Source organism: Pelobates fuscus, chromosome 1, assembly GCF_036172605.1.
Source record: "Pelobates fuscus isolate aPelFus1 chromosome 1, aPelFus1.pri, whole genome shotgun sequence".
In the NCBI taxonomy this organism is placed as follows: Eukaryota; Metazoa; Chordata; class Amphibia; order Anura; family Pelobatidae; genus Pelobates; species Pelobates fuscus.
Window position 1 is genome coordinate 11442460 of NC_086317.1, and position 7434 is coordinate 11449893.

A 7434-nucleotide genomic window follows, 5' to 3' on the forward strand; every position below is an offset into this window, starting at 1 on the left:
GCTATAGATAACACAGATAATGCAGAGTTACATTATACCGGCTCTGTCCTTGTTATATAGCATTGTATCACTGTCTATAGTGGGCTATAGATAATACAGATAATGCAGAGTTACATTATACCGGCTCTGTCCTTGTTATATAGCATTGTATCGCTGTCTATAGTGGGCTATAGATAACACAGATAATGCAGAGTTACATTATACCGGCTCTGTCCTTGTTATATAGCATTGTATCGCTGTCTATAGTGGGCTATAGATAACACAGATAATGCAGAGTTACATTATACCGGCTCTGTCCTTGTTATATAGCATTGTATCACTGTCTATAGTGGGCTATAGATAACACAGATAATGCAGAGTTACATTATACCGGCTCTGTCCTTGTTATATAGCATTGTATCACTGTCTATAGTGGGCTATAGATAACACAGATAATGCAGAGTTACATTATACCGGCTCTGTCCTTGTTATATAGCATTGTATCACTGTCTATAGTGGGCTATAGATAACACAGATAATGCAGAGTTACATTATACCGGCTCTGTCCTTGTTATATAGCATTGTATCGCTGTCTATAGCGGGCTATAGATAACACAGATAATGCAGAGTTACATTATACCGGCTCTGTCCTTGTTATATAGCATTGTATCGCTGTCTATAGTGGGCTATGGATAACACAGATAATGCAGAGTTACATTATACCGGCTCTGTCCTTGTTATATAGCATTGTATCGCTGTCTATAGTGGGCTATAGATAACACAGATAATGCAGAGTTACATTATACCGGCTCTGTCCTTGTTATATAGCATTGTATCGCTGTCTATAGTGGGCTATAGATAACACAGATAATGCAGAGTTACATTATACCGGCTCTGTCCTTGTTATATAGCATTGTATCGCTGTCTGTAGTGGGCTATAGATAACACAGATAGTGCAGAGTTACATTATACCGGCTCTGTCCTTGTTATATAGCATTGTATCACTGTCTATAGTGGGCTATAATAACACAGATAATGCAGAGTTACATTATACCGGCTCTGTCCTTGTTATATAGCATTGTATCACTGTCTATAGTGGGCTATGGATAACACAGATAATGCAGAGTTACATTATACCGGCTCTGTCCTTGTTATATAGCATTGTATCGCTGTCTATAGTGGGCTATGGATAACACAGATAATGCAGAGTTACATTATACCGGCTCTGTCCTTGTTATATAGCATTGTATCACTGTCTATAGTGGGCTATAGATAACACAGATAATGCAGAGTTACATTATACTGGCTCTGTCCTTGTTATATAGCATTGTATCACTGTCTATAGCGGGCTATAGATAACACAGATAATGCAGAGTTACATTATACTGGCTCTGTCCTTGTTATATAGCATTGTATCGCTGTCTATAGTGGGCTATAGATAACACAGATAATGCAGAGTTACATTATACCGGCTCTGTCCTTGTTATATAGCATTGTATCACTGTCTATAGTGGGCTATAGATAACACAGATAATGCAGAGTTACATTATACCGGCTCTGTCCTTGTTATATAGCATTGTATCGCTGTCTATAGTGGGCTATAGATAACACAGATAATGCAGAGTTACATTATACCGGCTCTGTCCTTGTTATATAGCATTGTATCGCTGTCTGTAGTGAGCTATAGATAACACAGATAATGCAGAGTTACATTATACCGGCTCTGTCCTTGTTATATAGCATTGTATCGCTGTCTATAGTGGGCTATAGATAACACAGATAATGCAGAGTTACATTATACCGGCTCTGTCCTTGTTATATAGCATTGTATCGCTGTCTATAGTGGGCTATAGATAACACAGATAATGCAGAGTTACATTATACCGGCTCTGTCCTTGTTATATAGCATTGTATCGCTGTCTGTAGTGAGCTATAGATAACACAGATAATGCAGAGTTACATTATACCGGCTCTGTCCTTGTTATATAGCATTGTATCGCTGTCTATAGTGGGCTATAGATAACACAGATAATGCAGAGTTACATTATACCGGCTCTGTCCTTGTTATATAGCATTGTATCGCTGTCTATAGTGGGCTATAGATAACACAGATAATGCAGAGTTACATTATACCGGCTCTGTCCTTGTTATATAGCATTGTATCACTGTCTATAGTGAGCTATAGATAACACAGATAATGCAGAGTTACATTATACCGGCTCTGTCCTTGTTATATAGCATTGTATCACTGTCTATAGTGGGCTATAGATAACACAGATAATGCAGAGTTACATTATACCGGCTCTCTCCTTCTTATATAGCATTGTATCACTGTCTATAGTGGGCTATAGATAACACAGATAATGCAGAGTTACATTATACCGGCTCTGTCCTTGTTATATAGCATTGTATCGCTGTCTATAGTGGGCTATAGATAACACAGATAATGCAGAGTTACATTATACCGGCTCTGTCCTTGTTATATAGCATTGTATCGCTGTCTATAGTGGGCTATAGATAACACAGATAATGCAGAGTTACATTATACCGGCTCTGTCCTTGTTATATAGCATTGTATCACTGTCTATAGTGGGCTATAGATAACACAGATAATGCAGAGTTACATTATACCGGCTCTGTCCTTGTTATATAGCATTGTATCACTGTCTATAGTGGGCTATAGATAACACAGATAATGCAGAGTTACATTATACCGGCTCTGTCCTTGTTATATAGCATTGTATCACTGTCTATAGTGAGCTATAATAACACAGATAATGCAGAGTTACATTATACCGGCTCTGTCCTTGTTATATAGCATTGTATCACTGTCTATAGTGGGCTATAGATAACACAGATAATGCAGAGTTACATTATACCGGCTCTGTCTTTGTTATATAGCATTGTATCACTGTCTATAGTGGGCTATAGATAACACAGATAATGCAGAGTTACATTATACTGGCTCTGTCCTTGTTATATAGCATTGTATCGCTGTCTGTAGTGGGCTATAGATAACACAGATAATGCAGAGTTACATTATACCGGCTCTGTCCTTGTTATATAGCATTGTATCGCTGTCTGTAGTGGGCTATAGATAACACAGATAATGCAGAGTTACATTATACCGGCTCTATCCTTGTTATATAGCATTGTATCACTGTCTATAGTGGGCTATAGATAACACAGATAATGCAGAGTTACATTATACCGGCTCTATCCTTGTTATATAGCATTGTATCACTGTCTATAGTGGGCTATAGATAACACAGATAATGCAGAGTTACATTATACCGGCTCTGTCCATGTTATATAGCATTGTATCACTGTCTATAGTGGGCTATAGATAACACAGATAATGCAGAGTTACATTATACCGGCTCTGTCCTTGTTATATAGCATTGTATCACTGTCTATAGTGGGCTATAGATAATACAGATAATGCAGAGTTACATTATACCGGCTCTGTCCATGTTATATAGCATTGTATCTCTGTCTATAGTGAGCTATAGATAACACAGATAATGCAGAGTTACATTATACCGGCTCTGTCCTTGTTATATAGCATTGTATCACTGTCTATAGTGGGCTATAGATAACACAGATAATGCAGAGTTACATTATACCGGCTCTGTCCTTGTTATATAGCATTGTATCGCTGTCTATAGTGGGCTATAGATAACACAGATAATGCAGAGTTACATTATACCGGCTCTGTCCTTGTTATATAGCATTGTATCGCTGTCTATAGTGGGCTATAGATAACACAGATAATGCAGAGTTACATTATACCGGCTCTGTCCTTGTTATATAGCATTGTATCACTGTCTATAGTGGGCTATAGATAACACAGATAATGCAGAGTTACATTATACCGGCTCTCTCCTTGTTATATAGCATTGTATCTCTGTCTATAGTGGGCTATAGATAACACAGATAATGCAGATTTACATTATACCGGCTCTGTCCTTGTTATATAGCATTGTATCGCTGTCTATAGTGGGCTATAGATAACACAGATAATGCAGAGTTACATTATACCGGCTCTCTCCTTCTTATATAGCATTGTATCACTGTCTATAGTGGGCTATAGATAACACAGATAATGCAGAGTTACATTATACCGGCTCTGTCCTTGTTATATAGCATTGTATCACTGTCTATAGTGAGCTATAGATAACACAGATAGTGCAGAGTTACATTATACCGGCTCTGTCCTTGTTATATAGCATTGTATCACTGTCTATAGTGGGCTATAGATAACACAGATAATGCAGAGTTACATTATACCGGCTCTGTCCTTGTTATATAGCATTGTATCGCTGTCTATAGTGGGCTATAGATAACACAGATAATGCAGAGTTACATTATACCGGCTCTGTCCTTGTTATATAGCATTGTATCGCTGTCTATAGTGGGCTATAGATAACACAGATAATGCAGAGTTACATTATACCGGCTCTGTCCTTGTTATATAGCATTGTATCACTGTCTATAGTGGGCTATAGATAACACAGATAATGCAGAGTTACATTATACCGGCTCTGTCCTTGTTATATAGCATTGTATCACTGTCTATAGTGGGCTATAGATAACACAGATAATGCAGAGTTACATTATACCGGCTCTATCCTTGTTATATAGCATTGTATCACTGTCTATAGTGAGCTATAGATAACACAGATAATGCAGAGTTACATTATACCGGCTCTGTCCTTGTTATATAGCATTGTATCACTGTCTATAGTGGGCTATAGATAACACAGATAGTGCAGAGTTACATTATACCGGCTCTGTCCTTGTTATATAGCATTGTATCACTGTCTATAGTGAGCTATAGATAACACAGATAGTGCAGAGTTACATTATACCGGCTCTGTCCTTGTTATATAGCATTGTATCACTGTCTATAGTGGGCTATAGATAACACAGATAATGCAGAGTTACATTATACCGGCTCTGTCCTTGTTATATAGCATTGTATCGCTGTCTATAGTGGGCTATAGATAACACAGATAATGCAGAGTTACATTATACCGGCTCTGTCCTTGTTATATAGCATTGTATCGCTGTCTATAGTGGGCTATAGATAACACAGATAATGCAGAGTTACATTATACCGGCTCTGTCCTTGTTATATAGCATTGTATCACTGTCTATAGTGGGCTATAGATAACACAGATAATGCAGAGTTACATTATACCGGCTCTGTCCTTGTTATATAGCATTGTATCGCTGTCTATAGTGAGCTATAGATAACACAGATAATGCAGAGTTACATTATACCGGCTCTGTCCTTGTTATATAGCATTGTATCGCTGTCTATAGTGGGCTATAGATAACACAGATAATGCAGAGTTACATTATACCGGCTCTGTCCTTGTTATATAGCATTGTATCGCTGTCTATAGTGGGCTATAGATAACACAGATTATGCAGAGTTACATTATACCGGCTCTGTCCTTGTTATATAGCATTGTATCACTGTCTATAGTGGGCTATAGATAACACAGATAATGCAGAGTTACATTATACCGGCTCTGTCCTTGTTATATAGCATTGTATCACTGTCTATAGTGGGCTATAGATAACACAGATAATGCAGAGTTACATTATACCGGCTCTGTCCTTGTTATATAGCATTGTATCACTGTCTATAGTGGGCTATAGATAACACAGATAATGCAGAGTTACATTATACCGGCTCTGTCCTTGTTATATAGCATTGTATCTCTGTCTATAGTGGGCTATAGATAACACAGATAATGCAGAGTTACATTATACCGGCTCTGTCCTTGTTATATAGCATTGTATCACTGTCTATAGTGGGCTATAGATAACACAGATAATGCAGAGTTACATTATACCGGCTCTGTCCTTGTTATATAGCATTGTATCACTGTCTATAGTGGGCTATAGATAACACAGATAATGCAGAGTTACATTATACCGGCTCTGTCCTTGTTATATAGCATTGTATCACTGTCTATAGTGGGCTATAGATAACACAGATAATGCAGAGTTACATTATACCGGCTCTGTCCTTGTTATATAGCATTGTATCGCTGTCTATAGTGGGCTATAGATAACACAGATAATGCAGAGTTACATTATACCGGCTCTGTCCTTGTTATATAGCATTGTATCGCTGTCTATAGTGGGCTATAGATAACACAGATAATGCAGAGTTACATTATACCGGCTCTGTCCTTGTTATATAGCATTGTATCACTGTCTATAGTGAGCTATAGATAACACAGATAATGCAGAGTTACATTATACCGGCTCTGTCCTTGTTATATAGCATTGTATCGCTGTCTATAGTGGGCAATAGATAACACAGATAATGCAGAGTTACATTATACCGGCTCTGTCCTTGTTATATAGCATTGTATCGCTGTCTATAGTGGGCAATAGATAACACAGATAATGCAGAGTTACATTATACCGGCTCTCTCCTTGTTATATAGCATTGTATCACTGTCTATAATGGGCTGCTGTTTTAAAACGGTTTATTTTTATGTAATTTAAGCTGAGAAAATGATTTACAATTAAAGGGACACTCAAATCACCAACACACATGTTATGCTTTGTCTATTATTTCTGCATGCTCGATTTTTAATATTTGGGGGGAAACACTGCATCATTCTGCTTTTCAGAAAATACTCTCTTCTTATTGGTTAATGCGGCCGGGACCGGGACCAGCTCCCTCTAACCTATAGTGTTTCTTCAGTAAGACAGTTGTTGATGGCATCAGGAAGCAAGGCAAACATTTGTGAAGGTCAGCTAATAGCTTTCTGATCTTCCACGCCACCTCTGTCGTCACAGGGCCCTCACGTTATACACTCATAGAGAAACCGGTGATTGGCCCTGTGACAAGAGCAATCTCGCCACATTGCATTGGAGAAGCCTGGTTGCCCGCCTGCTGCCTTTGGACCAGGCTTTAAAAGACTTTATTTTCCCTGCAGAAAGGCTTATTCGTGCCTTTCTGCCGGGGTGTTTGGTAGATTTTATCTACAGAACAAACTGCCGAAGGAGCGACCACCTGGGAGCTGGAGTGTGCCGCCAATTGACCGCCCTGAAGCTGCGGTTAACCGCAGCTTAATTGATGAAGGCAGGTTGGTCTTTGTTCGTTTACCGAACACGTGGCGGCGGCCATTTTAAAAGTCCCGTATGGCCAGCGGTGTTTGGCGCTTAAACTATGGAACTAAAAACGGACACTTATTTGCACGAACACCGCTGAGCCGTCCGCCGCCTGGTTCTTATTTGTATAGATCTAACGAATACATGTTCATCTGGTACTTTTGTTATGTGAATGTGTTAACCCAGATAGCTATGCCATGGAGCCTATTCGTGTAATTAAAGACTTTGGCTCCATGGCAATTGAACTGTGTGTATAGGATCTGAGCGCTATTTGGTAGTTTTGTGCGCTCAGATCCCAGCTATCTGGGGATA

At 38.8% G+C, this 7434-nt stretch overlaps 1 protein-coding gene across 1 annotated transcript in view; it reads right to left on the minus strand.

Moving 5' to 3' along the window:
• The window catches only part of LOC134573755 (zinc finger protein 850-like), a 788930-nt gene that overhangs the window by 357408 nt on the left and 424088 nt on the right, over positions 1-7434 (minus strand). The gene's annotated exons all lie outside the window — the stretch shown is intronic.